The following is a 23,759-nucleotide window of genomic DNA, read 5'->3' as shown; positions in this document are numbered from 1 at the left end:
AGCCTCTCAAAATAGGTAAATAAACCTAAAAAAAATAAAGTAAAATAAAAGAATTTGTTCAAAAGGGCATATGATGCCCCTCTCATAATTCACGGGTGTTGACAACCCAAATTAACAGTTAGAAGCCAGAACCAGTGAAATGTGGATTCAAAAAAGAAGTTGATGATTGAAGGTGGGTGATTATTCACAGAAAAATAGTGATAGTAACAGGAGTTTACTGGAATTTTCCCTGGAGGCCACCCCTTGAAAGACAAGTATCTGGAAACATTTTAACCAGCCCCAAGCTTTTGCTACTTTCAATTTTTGTGTGTATGACTAAAGATTCATGAGTAAAAAAGGACTAGTAAAAGCCATACAGGGTAGAAGGTTGGTGGGAAATGAGGGAGGTTGGAGATCTATGAGAGGTGAGGAAGAAAAATAGGGGTTAGGAATCTCTTTTCTCCTTCTGATAACATGATTTTCAGACTCCTGAAGACTGTGAGTTCCCCTTCTTGGTCTCCCCTACCAGTCTCCCTCTTTCTGAGCCTGAGGTGGGGGGGGGGGGGCAGGTGGCAGGAGGTGGTACAACAGGGTCAGCAGGGTCTCCATGGGGACCTCAGTGCTCTGGCTGTCCTTTTCCCATGGTATCCAAGCGACCCCCTCCCACTCCTATCTCCTACATATCCCCTATCTCCCACCCTCCTTTCACTCTCAATGAAAAGAAACAAAGTGGGCAATTAGTTTCCTCAGGAACAAAGGCATTAAAACCATTCCCTTTTTCCTCCTGAAGTCCTGTTTAGAATAAATATTTCTATTCCCTGTACTGATTTCCTTCCAGACCAGTAGAGAATCTCCACTACAAAATGGAAAAGATTATCATTAAACCCATTTGTTATTTCATCTCATGTGAGCTTCAAAATAATTCTAAGCTATAGGAAAGAAGGTTTCACCCTCTTTTTACAAATGGAGAAAATGTGTCACCTGCCTATCATGAAACCCATTTCACTCTTCAAACATTAATTTTATTCACAATGTCCCCCTTTTTAAAAATTTTTTTAATATTTATTTATTTTTGAGGGAGAGAGAGACAGAGCATGAACAGGGTCAGAGAGAGAGGGAGACACAGAATCTGAAGGAGGCTCCAGGCTCTGAGCTTCAGCACAGAGCCTGACGTGGGGCTTGAACTCACGAACCATGAGATCATGACCTGAGCCGAAGTCGCAAGCTTAACCGACTGAGCCACCCAGGCTCCCAACAATGCCCCATTTTTACAAGGAAAAAGAATTAATACAGAAATCACTCTAGTTAACATTGGATTCTACCTCAAACCTTTCTAGAAGCCACAAGTTATTGAAGATGTAAAGTAGATTTGATCATGAGTAAAATAGTTTAAAAGGGGCTCCCAGCTGGAGCACCTGCAGGAGAGGAGAAATGAGAATATATATTCCCAAACAGATGAGATAAACTGACAAGAACGTTCTGCCATTGAGGAAAACCTAGGTTGTAGGGAGTGTCTTTCCTTCTCCAACACAGTGACACCTCTCACAGCTATTGTTATTTTCTGCTGAGACCTACAGAGAGACAAGCAGGAGGTCTCCCAGGCAGGATGTTTGGGGAAAGCAAATGAGGGCTTTTCAAGTGATGGGACTAAACTGGCTATCCTGAAAGTGCAAATCTGTGACTAAGCTCAGAAACATGGCTGGCTGCCTAGATCACCAACTTCTAAGGGGCATTAAAACTCCCCAGAGAATAGTCCGAAATGGAAAAGTCTCCACCTGCCACATGGCCTCTTAGGGAGGATACTGGATATGGCAAACAAAACCTATCCCTTGGAGTAGGCACAGTGAGACCCCCAGAGGGTATGCTGGAGTGAAAGATGTGTGCTAGGGAAGGTGAGTGGAACTCCAGAGCTTTGTTTCTGAATTGTTCTGGATACATTCACGGCCACAGCTGAATTGCCTGTGATAAGAAAGGAAAGTTTGAGCCCCATTCCTGTGTTTTGTCCTTCCCACATACAGCCCTGAAGAACTCAGCCTCCCTTCTAAACACACAACAAATTTTCTTAAAAATGTCCATTTGAAGGGGAACCAAATTAATAGCCTGGACTGCTCATGTGTCTTAGTGTCACCCTGACTAAAGAAATTAGTGTTTGGGGAGAGTCAGGCCCCAGTGTTCAATAGTCAGTATTTACAGAACACCTACTGTGTGCCAGGCACTGTTCCAAGTACCTGGAATACCTCAATGAACAAATAGACAAAAATCCTTGTCTTTAGGACTTATACTACAGTTTGGTGGAAGGAGACACAGAATGCATTTAAAATATGTTAAAATAAGTTCCAAACTATGTTAAAAAGAAGAAAAGTGCTGGGCGCCTGGGTGGCGCAGTCGGTTAAGCGTCCGACTTCAGCCAGGTCACGATCTCGTGGTCCGTGAGTTCGAGCCCCGCGTCGGGCTCTGGGCTGATGGCTCAGAGCCTGGAGCCTGTTTCCGATTCTGTGTCTCCCTCTCTCTCTGCCCCTCCCCCGTTCATGCTCTGTCTCTCTCTGTCCCAAAAATAAATAAGCGTTGAAAAAAAATTAAAAAAAAAAAAAAAAGAAGAAGAAAAGTGCTACCACAATAGTAAAACTAGAACAGAGCAAAGAGGATGGGGTGTGTGGCAGGTAAGAGTATGTGTGCAAGTTTGCCTTTTGCACAAGACAGTCAAGAGAGACCTCCTTGAGAAGACGACATCTGAACAAAGACCCAAGAGAGGTGAAAAAGTGATCTGGTTGATTTATGGTTTAATGTAATTCTAATGGCCATGGTGAAAATAGGCTGTAGAGGAGGAAGGTAAAGCAAGGAAACCAATTAGGAGTCCTCTGTAATATTCTGGAGAGGGATGATGGTGGCTAGGAAGCAGGGTTCTGGCAACTAAGATGGTGAGAATTGACCAAATTATGGATTTAATTCTAAATGTAAAGACCACAAGATTTCTGACAGACTGGATATGTAGAAGGAAGGAGGGAAGGAAAAAAGGGAGGGAGGGAGGGAGGGAGACAGAAAGGGAGAGGGTTACCAGAGAGAGGGAGAGGGAGGAAAACTCAGGGTTAATTTTAAAGTTCGTGGTCTGAGCTGGAAAGATGAAGTTGCCATTAACTGATATGGGGAAGACATCAGGAAGGCGAGTTTAAGGAGAAGATGAATAATTCCATTTGGGACACGTGGATTGGAGACATCAAGACAGTCAAGCAGAGATGCTGAGAAGGCAGTTAAAAGTCTTGAACTTAATGTGTTCAGAACCAACTGTTGTATCTATCATTTTGCACTCTCAATCCAAAATATCTCTTGGCAGTCTTCTTTTTCTCAAGGTATGGCAATTCTATTCAACAACCAACTGCTTGAGCCAGAAAACTTCATCATCCAGGACTCCCTCTTTCTGTCACATCCCACACCCAATTACCAACAAATATTCTCAGTTCTAGTATTTTAAATGGATTCAGAATCTATTCATTTCTCACTCTTCATTATCACTGTCTCAGCCCAAACCATCATAATTTTTATCTATTAAAATTAATATTCCACTAAAAACAACATAAAATGAAGTCATAGGCTAAACAGTAAATATGAAACCATCTCAAAAACTATTTTTCCTAGGGCTCCTTGGTGGCTCAGTCAGTTGAGTGTCCAACTCTTGATTTCGGCTCAGGTCACGATCCCAGGGTCATGGGAGTGAGTCCCACATCAGGCTCTGTGTTGAGTATGGAGACTGCTTAAGATTCTCTCTCCTTGAAGCAACAGAAAGAGAAATCAAGGAATCAATCCCATTTACAATTGCACCAAAACCCATAAAATACCTAGGAATAAATCTAACCAAAGAGGTGAAAAATCTATACACTGAAAACTATAGAAAGCTTATGAAAGAAATTGAAGAAGACACAAAAAAATGGAAAAAGATTCCATGCTCCTGGAGAGGAAGAACAAATATCATTAAAATATTGATACTACCAAAAGCAATCTACATACTCAATGCTATCAAAATAACACCAGCATTCTTCTCAGAGCTAGAACAAATAATCCTAAAATTTCAATGGAACCAGAAAAGAGCCCAAATAGCCAAAGCAATCTTGAAAAAGAAAACCAAAGCAGGAAGCATCACAATCCCAGACTTCAAGCTACATACTACAAAGCTGTAATCATCAAGACGGTATGGTAGTGGCACAAAAACAGACATTCAGATCAATGGAACAGAACAGAGAACCCAGAAATGGACCCACAAATGTATGGCCAACTAATCTTTGACAAAACAGGAAAAGAAGATCCAATGGAATAAAGACATTCTCTTCAGCAAGTGGTGCTGGGAAAACTGGACAGCGACATGCAGAAGAATGAACCTGGACCACTTTCTTACACCATCCACAAAAATAAACTCAAAATGGATGAAAGACCTCAATTTAAGACAGGAAGCCATCAAAATCCTCGAGGAGAAAGCAGGCAAAAACCTCTTTGATCTTGGCCGCAGCAACTTCTTACTCAACATGTTTCCAGAGGCAAGGGGAAAAAAGCAAAAATGAACTATTGGGATCTTCTGCACAGCAAAGGAAACAATCAGCAAAACTGAAAGAATGGGAGAAGATACTTGCAAACGACATATCAGATAAAGAGTTAGTATCCAAAAATCTATAAAGAACTGATCAAACTCAACACTCAAAAAACAAACAATCCAGTGAAGAAATGGGCAAAAGATACGAATAGACACTTCTCCAAAGAAGACGTCCAGATGGCCAACCGACACCTGAAAAAATGCTCAACACCACTCATTATCAGGGAAATACAAATCAAAACCACAATGAGATACCACCTTACACCTGTCAGAATGGCTAACATTAAGAACTCAGGCAACAACAGATGTTAGCGAGGATGCAGAGAAAGAGGATATCTTTTGCATTGTTGGTGGGAATGCAAGCTGGTGCAGCCACTCTGGAAAACAGTATGGAGGTTCCTCAAAAAACTAAAAATAGAACTACCCTACGACCCAGCAATTGCACTACTAGGTATTTATCCAAGGGATACAGGTATGCTGTTTCAAAGGAACACATGCACCCCCATGTTTATAGTAGCACTATCAACAATAGTCAAAGTATGGAAAGAGCCCAAATGTCCATCAATGGATGAATGGATAAAGAAGATGCGGTATATATATACAATGGAGTATTACTCAGCAACCAAAAAGAATGAAATCTTGCCATTTGCAACTACGTGGATGGAACTAGAGGGTATTATGCTAAGCGAAATTAGTCAGTCAGAGAAAGACAAATATCATATGACTTCACTCATATGAGGACTTTAAGACACAGAACAGATGAGCATAAGGGAAGGCAAGCAAAAATAATATAAAAACAGGGAGGGGGACAAAACATAAGAGCCTCTTAAATATGGAGAACAAACAGAGGGTTAGGAGAGAGGGGGAGAGGTTGTGGGAGGGGGGATGAGCTAAATGGGTAAGGGGCATTAAGGAATCTACCCCTGAAATCATTGTTGCACTATATGCTAACTAATTTGGATGTAAATTTAAAAAATAAAATTGAAAAAAATAAGATTCTCTCTCTCCCTCTGACCCTCTACCCCACTTGTGCTCTCTTTCTCTCCAAAAAATTCTTTAAATTATTTTTTCTGTTATTAAAAAAACTAGTAATCATGTTTTTAAAGTTTGATATTATAGTATAAGAATTATCACTTATTGGCTACTACAGCAACTGTGCTGCATATTTGTAATACTAAAGGGATCTCATTTTTAACTGAGGGTGGTATTTGAAGTCAAGCTCTTCCATTCAGGCCACTGCTGATAGCGATGTCACCACCAAGGTTTTTCTTCTTGTCTAACAGTAGCTCACATGAAGACTTACCTCAACTCCTAGACTTGAAGGTTTGGTTGAAAATGGTGACATATGTCACTGAACCAATCCTACATTGGTTGGACTCGGTATTGCCTGAGAAAGATGCTTTCTGAACAATTTCATAAGCTCTTGTAAGATTGTTGCCCTTGCTGATATCTGAACTTTCCAATATTTTTGCATGCATTCACTGTTTCACACAATCACTTTAAAACTCTGCCCTTATGGAGTGGACATTCCTAATACATAGGAACAGACACAGAGAGTGAAACAAAATGAGGAGACATGAATATGTACCAAATGAAATAACAGGACAAAATCACAGCAAAAGAGCTAAGTGGAACACAGGTAAGTAATGTGCCTGATGGAGAATTTAAATTAGTGGTCATAAAAATACTCATTGGACTTGTAAAGAGTGGAGGACCTCAGTGAGACCTTTAACAAAGAGATAGAAATCATAAAAAAGAATCAATCTGAGATGAAGAATTTAATAACTGAAATGAAAAATACATTAGAGGGAGTAAATAGTAGAATAGAGGAAACAGAAGAACAAACCAGCAACCTGGAGCACAGAGTAATGGAAAGTAATGAGGCTGAACAGAAAAGAGAAAAAATAATAATAATAAAAGATTAATATAGACTTAGGGAACTCAAGAATACCATCAAGTGTAACAATATTCACATTATAGGGATCCCAGAAGAAGAAAAGAGAAAAAATGGGGCAGAAAATTTATTTGAAGAAATAATAGCTGAAAACTTCCCAAATCTGAGGAAGAAAACAGAAATCCAGATCCAGGAGGCAAAGAAAGTCCCCAGCAAAGTCAACCCAAGGAGGTCTGTACCAAGACACATAGTAATTAAAATGGCAAAAAGTAATGATAAAAAGAATTTTTAAAGCAGCAAGAGAAAAGAAAACAGTTACATACAAGGGAAACCCTATGAAGCTACCAGCTGATTCTTCAGCAGGAAAAAGCCTGCAGCCTACGAGACTATCCAGCAAGGCTATCCTCCAGAATAGAAGGAGAGATAAAGAGTTTCCCAGATAAGGGAAAGTTAAAGGAATTCATGACCACTAAGCCAGTCCTACAAGAAATGTTAAAGGGGACTCTTTCAGTCCATAAGAAAAGACTATAAGCAGGAATAAGAAAAGCGGGAAACACAAAAGTAATAAAAGTAAGTGTATTTATAAAAATCAGTCAAGGGACTCACAAAATAAAAGGATGTAAAGTATGATACCATATACCTAAAATGTGGTGGGGAGACAGTGATAATGGGTTCAAATATAAGTGACTATCAACTTAATATAGACTACTATATGCCTAAGATGTTATATACAAACCTAATGATAACTACCAACCAAAACCCAGTAACAGATATGCAAAATAAAGAGAAAATAATCTGAGTATATCACTAAAGAAAGCCAGCAAACCATGAGAAAAAAAGAGTAAGAGAAGAAAGCAACAGAGAACTACAAAAATAATCATAGGAAAAGTAAGAAAATGGCAAGAAGTACATATTTATCAATAATTATTTTGAATGTACATGGACTAAATTCTCCAAAAGACATAGGGTGATGGAATGGATAAAAAAGCAAGACCCATCTATATGCTGCCTACAAAAGATTCATTTCAGACCTAAAGACACATGCAGATTGAAAGTGAAGGGATGGAAAAGCATTTATCATATTAACGGCAGTAGAAAAAAAGCTGGGGTAACAATACTTTATCTGACAAAATAGACTTTAAAACAAATACTGTAATGAGACAAATAAGGACACTATATAATAATAAAGGGAACAATCCAACAAGAAGATATAACAATTGTAGGGCCCCTGGGTGGCTCAGTCAGTTAAGCATCCAACTCTTGATTTCAGCTCAGGTCATGATCTCTTGGTTCATGAGATTGAGCCCCATGTCAGGCTCAGTGCTGATAACACAAAGGCTGCTTGGGATTCTCTTTGCCCCTCTCCCCACCAAAATAAATAAACTTAAATTATAAACATTTATGCACTGAACAGGAAAGCACCCAAATACATAAAACAGCTAATAATAAACAAAAAGGAAGTAATTGATAGTAATACAATAATAGCAGGGGACTTTTAATACCTCACTTACATCAATAGATAGATCATCCAGACAGAATATCAATAAAGAAACGGTAGCTTTAAATGACACATTGGAGCAGATGAATCTAACAGATATACTCAGAACATTCCAACCTAAAACAACAGAATACACAGTCTTCTCAGGTACACATGGAACATTTGCCAGAATAGATCACATGTTAGGCCACAAAACAAGTCTCAACAAATTCAAAACAATCAAAGTCACACCATCCATCTTTTTTTTTTTCACCATGCATCTTTTCTGACCACAACACTATGAAACTAGAAATCAACCACAAGAAAAAATCTGGAAAGAGCACAAATACATGGAAGTAAACTAACATGCTACTAAACAATGAATGGGTCAACCAGGAAATCAAAGAGGAAATCAAGAAATACATGGAGACAAGTGAAAATGAAAACACAATGGTCCAAAATTGCAAAAGTGGTCCTAAAAGGGAAGTTTATAGCAATACAGGCCTACATCAAGAAGCAAGAAAAATCTCAAATGAACAACCTAATCTTACACCTAAAGGAGCTAGATAAAGAAGAACAAACAAAACCCAAAACCAGACGGTAGGAAATAATGAAGATTAAAGCAGAAATAGACAAAATAAAAACTAAAAAAAAATATGAGAGAACAGATGAATGAAACCAGGAGCTGGTTATTTTAAAAGATCAACAAAATTGATAAAACTTTAGATCATCCAAAAGAGAGAGAGGGAGAAAGAGAGAGAGAGAGAGAGAGAGGACTCAAATAAACAAAATCAGAAATGAAAGAGAAATAACTAACATCACAAAAATAGAATTGTAAGAGAATATTATGAAAAATCATATGCCAACAAATTTGACAACCTAGAAGAAATGGATAAATACCTAGAAAGATACCTCACAAAACTGAATCAGGTAGGAATAGACCAATTTCCAACAATGGAATTGAATCAATAATCAAAAAACTCCCAACAAATAAAAGTCCAGAACCAGATAGCCTCACAGGTGAATTTTACATCAAACATTTAAAGAAGAATTAATACCTATTCTCAAACTATTCTAAAAAAAAAAATAGAAAAGGAAAACTTCCAAATTTATTCTCTAAGGCCAGGGTTACCCTAATACCAAACCAGACAAAGACACTACAAAAAAAAAGAGAACGAGAGGCCAATATCTCTGATGAACATAGATGCAAAAATTCTCAGCAAAATATTAGCAAATTGAACTCAACAATATATTTTTAAAAATCATTCACCACAGTCAAGTGGTATTTATTCCTGAGATCCAAGGGTGGTTCAATATTCAAAAATCAATCATGTGATACATCACATCAATAAGAGAAAGGATAAAAACCATATGATCATTTCAATAGATACAGAAAAAGCATTTGACAAAGTACAACATCTGTTCATGATAAAAAACTCTCAACAAAGTAGGATTAGAGGGAATGCACCTCAACATAATAAAGGACATCTGTGAAAAATCCACAGCTAACATTATACTCAATGGTAAAAAATGGAGAGCCTTACCCCTAAGATCAGTAATAAGACAAGGATGTCTGTTCTCACCACTTTTATTCAACATAGTACAAGAATTCCTAGCCAGATAACCTGGTAACCAGGCAATCAGATAAGAAAAAGGAATAAAAGGCCTCCACATTTGTAAGGAAGAAGCTAAACTTTCACTATTTGCAGATGACATGATACTATATATAAAAAACCCTAAAAACTCCACCAAAAAACTACTAGAACTGATCAACGAATCGGTAGGTTTACAGGATACAAAATCAATATACAGAATTCCACTGTATTTCTATATACTATAATAATGAAGTAACAAAAAGAGAAATTAAGAAAACAAGCCCATTCACAATTGCACCAAATAGGATTGAAAAACCTAGGAATAAACTTAACCAAAGAGTTGAAAGACCTGTACTCTGAAAACTATAAAGTATTGATGAAAAAATTGAAGACACAAACAAATGGAAAGATATTCCCTGCTTGTGGATTGGAAGAGCAAATATTGTCAAAATATCCGTACTACCCAAAGCAATCTACAGGTTAAATGCAGTCCCTATCTAAATATGAACAGCTTTTTTCACGGAGCAATAACAAACAATCCTAAAATTTGTATGGAGCCTCAAAAGACCTCAAACAGCGAAAGCAATCGTGAAAAAGAACAAAATTAGAGGTATCACACTAGCATATTTCAAGATATACTACAAAACTGTAGTAATCAAAACAGTATGGTACTGGCACAAAAATAGGACACATCAATCAATAGAACAGAATATAGAGCCCAGAAATAAACCTACAATTATACAGTCAATTAATCTTTGACAAAGGAAGCAAGAATATGCAACATGACAAAGACAGTCTGTTCAACAAATGATGCTGGGAAAACTGGACAGCTACATGCAAAAGAATGAAACCGGACCACTTTCTTACATCATACACAAAAACAAATTCAAAATGGATTAAGGATATAACCATGAGAATGGAAACTATAAAAATCCTAGAAGACAGCACAGGGAGTAATTTCTCTGACTTTGGCCATAGCAACATTTTTCTAGATAGGTCTCCTGAGGCAAGGGAAACAAAAGCAAAAATAAACTACTGGAACTACATCAAAATAAAAAGCTTCTGCACAGCAAAGAAAAAAATCAACAAAACTAAAAGACAATCTACTGAATGGAAGAAGATATTTGCAAATGACATATCCACTAAAGAGTTAGAATCCAAAACATTAAAGAACTTGTACAACTCAACACTGAAAAAAAAAAACCCAAATACGTCAATTAAAAATAGATAGAAGACATGAATAGACATTTTTCCAAAGAAGACATACAGTTAGCCAACAGACACATGAAAAGGTGCTCAGCATCAGTCATTGTGAAGGAAATGCAAATCAAAACCACAATGAAATATCACCTCACACCTGTCAGAATGGCTAAAGTCAAAAACATAAGAAACAACAAGCATTGTCAAGGATGTAGAGAAAAAAAAAACCTTCATGCACCATTGATGGGAATACAAACTGATACTGTGGAAAACAATATGGAGGTTCCTCACAAACTTAAAAATAGAATTACCATATGTTCCAGTAATTCAACTACTGGGTATTTACCCAAAGAATACTTTGAAAAAATATATGTACCCCATGTTTATTGCAGTATTATTTCCCAAAGCCAAATTATGGAAGCAGCCCAAGTGTCCATCAATAAATGGATAAAGAAGTGGTATGGCAGCCATAAAAAAGAATGAAGTCTTGCCATTTGCAACAACATGGATGGGTCTAGAGGATATAATGCTAGGTGAAATAAGTCAGAGAAAGGCAAATACCAAGATTTTTCACTCATATGTGGAATTTAAGAAACACAAAGCAAGCAAACAAAGAAAAAAGAGATAAGCCTAAAAAACAGACTCTTAACTGTAAAGAACAAACTGATGGCTACCGGCAGGGGTGAAATAAGGAAAGAGGATAAAGAGTACACTTAACAGGATGAACACTGAGTAATGTATAAAATTGCTGAGTCACTACACCTGAAACTAGTATCACACTGTATTTTAACTATACTGGAATTAAATTGTTTTAAATATGTTCTTAAACCCTGGATCTAGAAATATGACAACAGAATAATGTAACTTTCTTTTTAGATAAACAAAATGAGCTCAGACTTTCCATTTGTATCTCGGTTTTTATTGCATGAGCACCTATATCAGCACCTTCTCTCTAGTCAAATGCTGGGAGGATTATATAAAGTATTATAGAAGAAATATTTGCACATTCAATATACTTTATATTGATAATTTCTTCCGTGGGTTCTAAAAACAAATTACTTTCTCTTCAAGCAACCCTTTGACTGCTAGCAAATGCTGTTATGTTGATATTTTTGTCTGCCAAACGTAACCGTTCCTCTTCCATCCTATTTGAATACCTTGTGTAAGTCCTTCACAAGGTAGTTCAAAAATTCCTTATAGGTCATGATGGTTGTCTTTGGCTGAACAGTGTTGACAGTGGCCCACCATTTCCTGCTTATGGTTCCGTAATCCTATTATATTCTTCAGTGCTGTAATTACTTTCTGAACACATAACTAAAGGTTATGAAGAAAACAGTGACTGAAATTCCTGAATCACACATCCCCTTCACCATGTCTGTTCTATTGTTAATGTCAATCACATAATTTCTTTTCTCGTCTTCTATTTATAAATATTTCTTCAATCAAATTCACTATGTTGTTGGCTCTGAGAGACCTGACATCTTTTGGCAAGCTAGTACAGAGAAACAAAGTTGAATTTATCATTAATCCACCAGACTGTCAAACTTTAAAAGACATCTGGTTGTCTCTGCATGCCCAAATGTATGATATATGATTTACAAAAGTAGTACATTTAATGCTGTTATTGCCTTTGTGTTCAAAGCGGATACTATAATTCAGCAAAAGAGATTTTCAGTAATATGCTTTCTAGAAGGAACTTTTATCTAAGATTTATGTCCATACCTCAAATATTCTTCATATTTAACTACTGAATATTGTAAACAGGCTATAACAATCATTTTAACAATTCTTTTATCCAAGTCTTTAGCCTTCATAGACTCATAACTATAAGGAATCGATTCTAACAGAGTGTACTTCTAGATTAGTTATGCAAACAAAATGTTTTAGGTACCTCATTTCTCTCTAACATTTTATTTTCTTTGTATTCTTTCCTATGTCTTAATTGAAGATTATTTTTCATGGATATTGTAAAACATGATTAGAGAGTCTTTTACCTCTGTGAAATTTTGAGGTGCCAAAGTTAACATTCTGCTTGTAACCCATCCTCACAGGACGTGAGGAATCTTAAAGAAGCCATTTTTTTAAATACATGAAATTTATTGTCAAATTGGTTTCCATACAACACCCAGTGCTCATCCCAAAAGATTCCCTCTTCAATGCCCATCACCTACCCCTTCCCTCCCTCCCACCCCCATCAACCCTCAGTTTGTTCTCAGTTTTTAAGAGTCTCATGCTTTGGCTCTCTCCCACTCTAACCTCTTTTTTTTTTTTTTCTCCTTCCCTTCCCCCATGGGTTTCTGTTAAGAAAGAAGCCATTTTTCTAAAACACTCATGGCCTAAACGGAATTAACTAACTGAAACTTGAATGCAGTTCTTAAAAATTATTTTGTTTAATGTTATCAACACTAGCATATAATCTACAAGGATTAGACTAGTGATATAGCTTAATCATCCTCATCATTAGTACTATTACTACTACTCTTACTGCTATGAGTAGTGTAATAATAATTTCTATTTTTATAAACATTTGTTAGCACAAATATATATAATATTATTACTAAAATTATGCAGGTACTGCATCATTTGTATTAACCGTCAATCTATTTCCCTATGAAACCATTTGAAAATACTTAATGTTTGCTTTTTACAGGAAATTACCAACGTTGACCACCATCACTAATTATTTTACTCTTATAATAATATACATTTATACTTCAATAAACTGATAAAAATTCAACATATAAACAAATAGTGAAATTATCGCTTCAAAAAAACACTTGCTCATATGTGATTATGATTATCTTAACAAAATCTGAAATTCAAATCTTCTTGAATTACTTCGTTTTCCTAACTACACTTAATGGAAACATATATGATTAAGAGGTTATTCATCACACAAAATTCAGAGGTGCCAGGAATGACATTGAAGCAGGCCTCCAACAAATTGGCCTTGAAGATAAAGTCCAAGGTGAAGAGAAGATCTTGGCTGTACAAAAGGGATGATCTTTGGTAAACCCTTATAGTGTACATATATCTACCTTTATGTATTTATTATATGTCTATTCTTACCCTCAACTAAGATATAAGCATCATGAACATAGGGAATCTTTTTATTCATTGCTGTATCTTTGGTGCCTGGCCCAAAGCCTAGCACATAAAATACATTCAATAAATGTTTGCTGAATGAATTAATGAATGAAGGAATGAATACTATGCAGCTATTATAAAGAACAAAACATCTACTCATATTGACATGGAAAGATGTATACAGCATACTTAGAGAGTTGTATACCTTTTATATAAATAGTTACTTTGCTCACCATAGTATCTCAAGGAGCTGGCTTAAAGTCTGGTATATGGGAGGACTTAACAAACAGGTGGTGAACAAATGAATGAAATGAAATGAAATGAATACAGTAGCTTACCTATGGTTCCACTCTCTTCTTCTGGTTTCTCAACTTTCCAAACCACCCTCTTTCACTCATTCATTCATTTATTCATTCATTCATCCATTTATTAATACATTTGTGTAATCAACGTCATTAGAGTGATCTTTCGAACATGTAAATCCGATGACATTTTCCTGCCCCAAATTCTTTAATGGCTCCCTATGACCTCCAAGAAAAATTCTAATACCTGCAATAGGGCACCAAACACTTTTTATTATCTGATCTCAACAAGCCTATGCAGACATATCTTCTGCCACAGCCCCTTATCCATCCCTTCATGCCCTCCCCCAATACCAAGTGCTTATAATTCCTTAAATGTAATAATATTATATTCCTTTGCTGTTTCTGATAAGTAATCTGCTGCCACTCTTATCTTTGTTCCTCTATATTTAACATGTCTTTTTCTCTGTCTGCTTTTAAGACTTTGACTTTATCATCGGTTTTCAGCAATTTGATTACATACCTTCATGTAGCTTTCTGCATATTTCTTGTGCTTAGATTTTTCTTGTAGTTTTTACTAAATTTGGAAATGTTTCAGCAATTATTTCTTCAAATATTTTTGTTCCCCACCCCCAACCCCTTCTTTCCTATGGGACTCCCAATTGCATGTACATTAGCATGTACATTAGTTGAAGTTCTCCCACAGCTCACTAATACTCTACATTTAAAACAAAATAATTTTTTCTCTCTGTTTTCATTTTGGATAGTTTCTACTGCTGAGTCTTCACATTTACTTAATTTTTTTTCATGTATAATCTACCAATAAATACACTGTATTATTTTTTATCTCAAGCCTTATACTTTTCATCTAGAAATTCAATTGGGGTCTTTCTTCTATCTTCCATGTCTCTGCTTAACTTTTTGAACATATGTAATATAATTATAATTTTTAAATGTACTTGTCTGCTAATTCTATTATTTTTGTCAGTTCCAGATTCGTTTAGATTGATTAATTATTTTCCTCATTATAGGTCATATTTTCTTCCTTCTTTGTATGCCTGGTAATCTTTGTTTTAATGACAGACATTGTGAATTTTAATTTGCTGGGTGCTGGGTATTTTTGTACTCATATAAATATTCATTAATTGTGTCTAGGATACAGTTTAGTTACCAGGAATAGTTTGATCTTATTGCATCTTGCTTTCATGATTTGCTATGCAGCTCCCAAGTGGTACTCCCATCTAGGACCAAATTACTCCCCGCTACGAGTATTCAACACAATGTCCCCATAAGCCATGAATTTTTCCAGTCTGGCTTGTGGGAATATACAACATTTCTGGAACTGTGTTAGTGCCAGGCACTGTTTCTTAATCCTTTTGGATTGCTTCCCCTTCCAACCACCTTGAGTAGTTTTCTCACACACATGAACTGATCAGTAATCTACTGCCTATTCAAAGAGAAGCTCCTGTGAATATCCAGGTTCTCCCTCTGTGTAGATATTTCCCTTTGTTACTTTGTTTTACAAATTCTACCCTCCTTGGTCTCCCCAGACTCTCAATTCCATCTCCTCAACTTAGGAAGTCTGTCAACCTCTGCCAGGGTTCCTTCTCTGTTATGTTTTAAATATTCATCTTTATTGGGGCGCCTGGGTGGCGCAGTCGGTTGAGCGTCCGACTTCAGCCAGGTCACGATCTCGCGGTCCGTGAGTTCGAGCCCCGCGTCGGGCTCTGGGCTGATGGCTCAGAGCCTGGAGCCTGTTTCCGATTCTGTGTCTCCCTCTCTCTCTCTGCCCCTCCCCCGTTCATGCTCTGTCTCTCTCTGTCCCAAAAATAAATAAACGTTGAAAAAAAAAATTTAAATATTCATCTTTATTAATGCTGCCCTTAATGCACATTGAGGCTTTTGGATCAGAAACATATTCCTTATTACACTCACAGCAAGATCAATAGAGTAACATTGCAGTGTCACTCTCCCATGTCTCCAAACCAACATGATGAGAACTAGATATGAAAATCTGTCCTGTGTGAATGGCAAGCTCACCCTGTAGGTGAGGGAAACAGAAAAATTAATTTCCTATACTTGCATACAGGAGAAAGAGGCTGCTGCCTGCCCTCCACATCTGAGAATCTCCTTGGAAATATCCTGCTCTAACCTTTTAGAATGTAAATAAATCTCTCCAGGGAAAAAATAATCCAGTGTCTCCAGATTTACAGTTCAGAGATGGTTCCACGTTCCAGGTTTAATCCCCTATTGATATATAAATATGTATCTCTGGTACTAGGTAAATCTCTCAGGAGTTCTTACTCTCTATACAGTTATAAATTAACTTTCAAGACTTGCTCTAGGGTCAGATTCCAAGTTTCATCAAAATCTGTTCAGAAATCCCTAACTGTGCAGAAACATGAAAATATTTTCTCTGTAATCCTACATCCTCCCCGTGCCATGACCTGGAAACTCTCTCAAAACAGTAAACTGGAACAATTGCATGAGTAATTTTGTTGGCTTCCCATTTCTCAGGGATCACTATCCTTTGTTGCCTGGTGTTCAGTGTCTTGAAAACTGTAGTTTTATATAATTTCTCTGGTTTTATTAGTTGCTCTAAATGGGAAAGTAAATCTAGTTCCTATTACTCTGTCCTGGGAGGAAGTAAAGGTCCCATACTACTTCATGTTTCCTCACCCTTGCAATTATTCTTCCCTCTGTCTAGCATACTCTTTACTATCCAAAACAATCCACTCCTCATTATCTACCTGTCAACATTTACATCTTTCAAGTCTCAGTTCAGGGTAATAACTCAAAGGCAAAAATATGTCAGTTTTCCTTGACTCCCCCATGCACATCTGGGTGCCTCCAGAGAACATGGTTGGCTCCTGACAAACATGCATCCTGTCCCTCACTTCTAACATAGCCTTCATCTGATTCAGGTCTCCACCCTTCCCCATGCATCATGTGCTTTGAGAGAGGCTAATGTCGTCCCTGCTCCAGATTCTAAGGGTAACCTCATTCTTCTTGGCAGCAACCTGTGCAGGATGGGCACATAACACATGTCTGGACAATGAGATGAGACAAGTTGGCTGGTGGACTTCCAGGAAAAGTTTCTTCACTCATAAAAAGAGATACGGAATGAAATATTTTCTTCTGTACATTATAATTTTTAAATATGCTTGGATATTGTGCCTTACTGACGGTCTTAGAATGAAAGCAATGTTGTTGAAGCAGAGAGATGGAAGGAATCTGGGTTCCTGATGCCATCACTGGGCAGCTGACCTTAACATCAGTAGCATGCAATAAAAAAATTTCAAATTATTAACGACAGTTTGAGTCGGGTTTTGACTTCTTTCAGCCAAAACATCCTCACCAATGAACTGCCTTTACCCTCAAAAGTTCTTGTGTCATCTCGTACATACTTCCTTTTCAGTTGGGCCACATCTGTCTTCCCTCTAGACTCCCAGCCTCTTTGAGAGTCAAGAGGACACATGCATATTATTTCTCTACAGCCAGAGCCTGATACATAGTAGATACAAAAGGCATGTTGAAAGATTGTTCAATGGCTGAATCAATCAATGAGTGATTGTTCACGGCTGAATCTCTTCAGAAGGCTGTGAGATTCTTACATAATAGTATATATTATAATAACATTTATTAAAAGCCTCACTGTATGCAGGCCACAAGCATCATCTCATACAGTCTTCCCAACAATCCTCTGGAATAGGTGTTATTACAGTATTACATTTAATTTACAGCAGGAAAACTGAAGATTGGGAAAGAAGTTCAGTAACTTGCCCAATCTTACATAGCTAGGAAGTGGTGGAATATGGATGGATTAATACCTGTCAGGAGCTCAGGTGAGCCACCAGGTGTCAAAGAGCCAATTAAAGCAACAGGCCAAAGAGAATGTAATGGTGAAGTCTTTAATCAGATAATACAAGAGGTTAAAATGAGAGAAAGTACCACCTCCCCCATACCACTTTCCCCCATGAAATGCCACACCCATCCAGAGTCAGGTGAATCAGTGCAGATATAGGGGTTGCCTCACTGTTGAGAGACCCCAAACAAAAGACTTCTGCAGTTTTATGGGCCATAGGGACCCTGGGGGGAGGTAAGGAGAGCTAGGAATATGAAAATACTGAATACAGGCAGAGTGGGAAAAAGTGTCTTGTAAGTTTCCTCCTCCCCTGACTTCCACCCATAAGAACCCTTGACAGAGGCATTTGAAGAAGACTTCAGCCAAAGTCCCAGTTAAAGAGACCTAGGGATGAAGGTACCTGGGCCAAGAAGGGAAATATGCAAAGAACATGATCAGCCCAGAAGAACCTGAGTCCTTGACTGCATTTCCCTTCAGACACTTCAACTCACTACGCACGGAGTCTGGCATGGGGAGCACATGTGAGGCTTGTCAAGTAAGCCAAGAATATCACAGCTTTTGGGGGGTGTGGGGGGAAGGGGGCAGGACCCAGACTCCTCAAGAATCAAGTCTCTTAACTACTAGATCTTTTCTTTGAGAAAATGATCTTATTTTATTAATTTCTATCTTCCCAACAAAAATCTAGCACTGGACTTTGGTAGATGATACATATAACATAGGTAAATTAAACTGAATTGAATTATAGAGAGCAGAGAGGGGGTAGTTGCTGACATTCAAATACTAGTCAAAGATTCTGCAATAGTTTATAGATATTTCTTCTTAAAGGAATAAATTGACACATTAGAAGCATAACCTGTTAGTTCTGAGAAGATATATTCAGGATCCTGCTAAAGAGGTCTCAACAAATTTCAAAATTCTTCAAATGGTTCATATTATGCTCAAATGGTTCATTTATTCCCTTTCCTACCATGTCACTGAACTCATAAGTATTTTATCAACTATCATAAAATTCCAGATTCTTTTCCTTTTTCAACACCAAGCAAGATGTCTAGGCACCCCATAAATATTAATTAGTGAGGATGATGAAGGTCAACTTGATATGTTTCTTTAATTGCGTTTGAAGACCCTCTACATCATTTGGCATTTGATTTCAAACCTTCAGAAGAGGATCTTTCAAATCTATACTTAATTAACATTGCCAGGTATTGCCATCTTTCTTTGTTGAAAAGACTTTGCAATCATTAATTACATATCCTACTAAAGCAGGGTTCTGAAAATCAGCTTGCAATGCCAGTTAGAAGATACTCCTTTTATAGCTGCAGAACAAAGAGCAACAAAATAAAACCCTATCCATTAGTGTCTGGTTTCTCATTCTCTACATACTAACACATCCTTAGAGAGAGAGACCCCGGGAAGTTATTAAATGAGAACACAAATTTACACTTGTATTTTTTAAGTAACTTGTCCTTTATAGAAGTGAACTGCTCTCTGGGATTTGTTTCCTGAAGTCCCACTTGACTAGGCCTCTCTGACCTTTTCCCACCTCCACCCCCCGCCCCTTTTAGTGTGAGCCAGCCTACACACACACACACACACACACACACACACACACACACACACACTCACACTCACACACCAGGATACACCATGTGTGGACATGACACCTTATACACCTGTTCAAACTTGTTCTAACCTGTTCAGGTCACCAGAGTGAAGGTATTACAATTACTGACCAGCCATTCTCTCTGGTACAGTGTCCTCACTCTGTTTTCCCAACGTTAGACAATAATTCCGGCAGATATTTATCCTAGTCTTGGGTTTCTAGCTCCACTTGAGTTTTTAAGCTTCAGGCCCAGCTTCCTTAACAGGTACTTACAGTAAGATTTTGCAAAGCAAGTTCCTGGTTTCTCCTCCCATCAGGCTTATTCATCAGCTAAAAAGTTCTCCTCCTCACTGTGGCTTCTTTTCTTCCTTGTCTGCCCTTCTTTCCAGCATGCACTAGCTCCTCGTCCCCAAATATTGTCTTCTCAGGTGTTATGGATCATGGCTTTGTTATCTCATGATCATACAAGCAAGATAAAAATAGGCGACAGAGGATTTAAAGTAACCAAAGCAGCCACTGGCATTTTGCTTTTAATCAGAAAAGCTTGCACTCAGGCACCAGGGTCAGGGCAATACCCTGAGAAGAGGGGAGATGGAAAGGTCAGGGGAAGAGAGTATTTTTGGTTCATAAAGGAGACCCTCCTAGAATTTCTCCAAAGATAAAGTCTATGATTTTCTTTTTTTAAATTGGTCGACTGTCTAAAGCAAATCACAAATTCCAAAGAGATTCGAAAAAAGGAAATATATAAGATTAGCACTAGAAGTCTGCATTTAATTTGGGCAGATAAACTTCAGATCTGTAAAGAGGGAGAACTAAGTCCTTTGATATGCAAAATAGCTCAAAACTATCTTCTGCTTTTCTCTCTCTGGGCAGGGGTTTACAGATATTAGTGCTACTTTAGATGATAAAGAACACCCCTTCATATTCTCAAATTCCAATGAAAAAGGTGTCCAAAAAGCCTGAGTTCTACTTTACAGCCACTGTGGGTCTGCTGCTGTGGATAGCCAGGCTTTCTGAGCCACAGTTTCTCGTTTGCAAAATGAGTATAAGGGCACCTTTATTTATAAGGCTAGCGGCTGGTGTGTATAGCCCTTTGTAAACTCTAAAAGGTTACATAAATATAAGGGACCATTAGTATGATGATCCAGGCATGGTTCCAAAATGCTATCGTCACCGTCAAAAAGTTGGAACTATGGGTTGGTAAGCCATGGTCAAAGCTACCAATCTAAGGAAGGAAGATAATTTCTGCATGTGAGGCATGTGTGGTGCTACCCTGCAAAGATAGTAAGAAGTCTGTACTAAGAACTGAGACTTGCCCTCATCGTTGCCTTGGAAGGTATAAACTCTGGCAGGACTCACTGCCTGAATCTCCTAAGCAAAGCATCATTTTGACCAAAAACACCATGGAATTGTTTTCACATATACAATAGTTATATTACTTCCTAACATTTATGAAATGCTTGGTATGTGCCAGGCCCTGTTGTAAGCACTTTTACTAGCTTTATCTAATTTAATCCTCCCTGAAAAGTATGACTTCATTTTACAGATGAGACTTACAAAAGCTAAGTAACTTGCCCCAGGCAATACGGGATAGCAACACGGATTTGAATTCACACTCTTAGCCACTTCTTTACCTTTTTTAAAGATCTAGATAAAATTAATCTTTCCAGAGAATTGTGTAAAGTCCAAACTCCTGGGGCTGGGGACAGGGCATGGGGAGTGAAGGCCACCTCTCCATTCAAGTTTCCCACTGGCTCTTATCTGCTGCTCATGATTCCCCTGTTTGGGGTTATATCAACCCAGAAGTGGACTCAGGCTGCCCATAATTTCCACCCAAAGATTTTTTTTTTTTTGAAGGTTTCCAGAAATAGGGCTACAGTCCAGTAGTGGAAACAACTTGAAACTTAGTTTGAAATAATTCTGCTTCCACGAGTCCCAAGAAAGTTTCTCTAACTTGGGCCCTAGCCTTCTGCCCTGTTGCTCAGCCCTCCCCTCTCTACCCTCCCCACCCCCTTCTCATCTCAGTCTCTACCCTCCCTTCCTCAAACTCCTGGTCAATTCCGCATGGCTTTTTTGTTCCTGCCATCCGGTTTTCACAGGATCTCACTTTGCCCCCAAGTAATTTATCAAAGATATTTTCCTAATCAAAGTTTGTTCCCTCCCTATGAGAAATTACGATGCTAGTTTTTAAAATGAGGACATTTTCACCTTGATATATATTCACTTAATAAACATTTATTCCTAGGAAGTAAAAAGAGGGGGGTGGTAATACACAATAGCAGAGTGATTTTTGATATCTTGAACTCTTGTACTGTTAAACCACTGAAGAATAATTAATAGAGGAGATCATAAACTCAAAGTCACTGTAATTATGATGATCACATTTGCATAACTCATCTTAATCTATTATAAATTCATTATAGCAGGAGGAGTACTCTGGCCCCCAAAACATTAAAATATTCTGTTATTAGGAAAGAAAACAACCTGGTGACATGACAATGTGCCATGTTTTTTAAAAACTACTTTCTTCACCCAAACATCCTGGCAGCTCCTAAGGCCCATGAGCTCTCCAATTAGAAGTTAATTCACTCCAGATGTCAAGACAGTCAGCTTTACCAGCAGCATTTCTGGGCTGTAGACTTAGACTTTTCTCTAAGTTTTCTAACAAAATCAATTAACTTGCTCCCACTACACTCCCACTTTGTTAATGAGTTCAAAATTATAATGTAATCATAAACATATCAGCAAATTAGCTCTGCCATCTCTTTAACTTGCCCACTCTTAACCACTTTTCATCCATTCTTTACTTTGTTCATAAATCAAGTATTTATGGAGCACTTTCTATGGGCAAAGCCTCGAAGATTCAAGTGGGAAGCATGGTGCTTGCTCTTAAGGAGCACTGAGTCAAGGGCAGGAGTCAAGCTTCACAAATACTTTTAATAGAGAATTATAAATGTTCTTATTCATTCAGTGAACTCCTGTTTTGAGGATCACCATCTGTTCTAGGCAACTACATTATCTCATTTAATCTTTGCAACACCACCACTTCCGGGGAGCATTATCAGCCTCATATTACAGAATGTAACTGGTGAGCAGAGAGATCAAGTAACTTACCTACGTCAATGGTAAGTAACTGGTAAGGGGCAGAGTCCAGATCTGTGAACCGGGGTCTATGTTGCTCCAAGTACTGTGGAAATAAAGAAAAAGAGGTTGCTAACTCTGTCTGGGTTAGCCATGAAGGCATTCAGAAAAGCAGTGGCTTAATCTGATCTATAAGAAGTTCACCACCTAATGAGGAAAAGGGATGGTATTTATGGTAGAGAGAATCACACTAAGGCATGATTACATATTGCGCCCAGCCCTGATTCAATCTTCTCAATCCACTGCAATGCAACAAGTGATTCATGAAGACCAGTGGCTCTACCTCCAATGCTTCTCAAAGTAGACAGGGTGCTCCTTGAAGGCAGGGATCATGCCCTACTTATTTGGTAGTCCTCCCAGAGACCAGCACAATATCTTACAGAGATGGTACTCAATTATTCTTTGAAGAAGTGAGTTAAAGAGTGCGAAGCGAGATGGCAGGCAGCCAGACAGGCAAGAAGGAAAGAAGGCAGGCAGAAAGGAAGGGGAAAATACAACTTTTATTACTAAATTTTTATCACAGGGGAACTTACAGTGTTTGTTTTCTAAAACGTTCTCAGATGGTTCTTGGCATGCTGAGTTAATTCTCTTATCAATCTCCCTTCAAGAGGTAATTGCTGGTGTACAATCCTTAGCAACATGATTATACCTTTTTGTTATGATCCAATATCCACAAGACTTGGCATGTACTTCAGTCATGATAGATACAGTTTTGCGTATACAGTCCTGGCTAAGATGGTGTGTGTAGGTCCTTGATATCAGCCTTTGTTAGTTATTAATTGTAGTATTTCACTTCTGTAATAATAGCAATGATAGCTTGCAGTATTTATCAACTTTACTTTCAAGGCAGTTATGCCCCTGTTATCACCTTACAATAACCCATGAGGTCATTCACAGCTTATGGAGCTAAGGTTTGGGTCAGTGAGCAATAGGCTCAGAGAGACCAAGCTCCACTCCCAGACCCAAGTCACTTAATTCCTGGTCCAACATTCTTTCCATTCATTCAGTCTTTTTCTCCAGAAAGAAAAAAACTGCCT

General features: G+C 37.9%; 1 long non-coding RNA gene across 1 annotated transcript in view; it reads right to left on the bottom strand.

Annotated features, from left to right (window-relative positions):
* The window catches only part of LOC123595846, a 30,478-nt gene extending 7,000 nt beyond the window's left edge, over nt 1-23,478 (bottom strand). The window contains exons 1-2 of the long non-coding RNA XR_006711399.1: nt 23,256-23,478; nt 22,696-22,768 (exon numbers count right to left, since the gene is read on the bottom strand). This is a non-coding gene — a long non-coding RNA (uncharacterized LOC123595846). The remainder of the gene's footprint in view (nt 1-22,695; nt 22,769-23,255) is intronic.
* Between the last annotated feature and the right edge of the window lie 281 nt (nt 23,479-23,759).

This window comes from Leopardus geoffroyi, chromosome B1, assembly GCF_018350155.1.
Source record: "Leopardus geoffroyi isolate Oge1 chromosome B1, O.geoffroyi_Oge1_pat1.0, whole genome shotgun sequence".
NCBI classification, from domain to species: Eukaryota; Metazoa; Chordata; class Mammalia; order Carnivora; family Felidae; genus Leopardus; species Leopardus geoffroyi.
Note: the sequence above shows the minus strand (reverse complement) of the source record. Positions and strands in the feature narration are given on the sequence as shown.